Consider the following 1,014-nt stretch of genomic DNA (forward strand, 5'->3'; position numbering starts at 1 on the left):
GTTAGCAACGCCATCACATACATTGCAATTGTTCTAACTTGACCGCTATTGAATTTTTTCCACTGCTTTTGAAAAATGATTGCCAAAAGTTGTGTTTAATGTTAAGAATGATCTGAAGAAGAAACTGAAAAAGTACTCTAAATGTATTCGTCTGCAGCTGAGAAATAACCGCTGTGGATTTACTTAGCATGTAGATGCATGTATGGAGATTTAGTTCATAAACAAATGTGTGTGTGTAATAACAGCTTTCTGACATATTTAAAGGAAAGTACTATGGTTGGGTTTTTTGTTTGTTTGTTTTTCTGGCTACATGTCTATTCAGCGTTAAACAATTCCCTCCAACTTTGCTGAGGTGGCTGACCATATCCATGGCCAAATCCGCCTCTGAATTGGAATTCAGTCGCTGACCGGCCCCAGCCTCGGCTTTCTTGTCGGCACCAGGAGGCTCTGCACACCATGTGTATGTCTCTGTCAGCCTCGAGTCAATCTTGCGGGTCGTTCACCTTCCAGACCTTTTGGTCGTGGCCTGCCAGTCTCAGGACGGCTGCGGCACAAGGTGGTAGGAACCATCTCGGGGGCAGATGGAGGTAATCACGTAGGTATTGGGTACCCTTGTTGGTAAGGTACCAGCAGAAATGTCTCCAGGCAAACGGTTCCTTCACGTAACCTCGTGACTTGAGACTCTGCGTGGCCTTCATGACATGAAGGTTGGGCACGTTTTTGTCTGCCAGTCCAGGGTGCTTTGGCTTGTGCTTTAGCTTGTGGACATCCTTCTTGGCCACCATCACCCCCTCCTAAAAAAGTTCATATATGGCAATCCGGTTCTTCTTGGGAATCAACATTGTGACAGTGGCGGTGTCTGGAGCTGGAACTGAAAAGGAGTACTATGCTTTTTTATTTAGCCAGTGTGACTGAAAGTTTTCTTTCTTTCTTTCTTTCTTTCTTTCTTTCTTTCTTTCTTTCTTTCTTTCTTTCTTTCTTTCTTTCTTTCTTTCTTTCTTTCTTTCTTTCTTT

The 1,014-nt window shown here is 43.5% G+C and overlaps 1 pseudogene; it reads right to left on the reverse strand.

Moving 5' to 3' along the window:
- Window positions 1-314: 314 nt before the first annotated feature.
- On the reverse strand, window positions 315-842 carry LOC102873581 (annotated as a pseudogene).
- Window positions 843-1,014: the final 172 nt, after the last annotated feature.

The sequence above is a fragment of the Elephantulus edwardii genome, unplaced genomic scaffold, assembly GCF_000299155.1.
Source record: "Elephantulus edwardii isolate Elephantulus edwardi_28Jun2011 unplaced genomic scaffold, EleEdw1.0 scaffold00027, whole genome shotgun sequence".
In the NCBI taxonomy this organism is placed as follows: domain Eukaryota; kingdom Metazoa; phylum Chordata; class Mammalia; order Macroscelidea; family Macroscelididae; genus Elephantulus; species Elephantulus edwardii.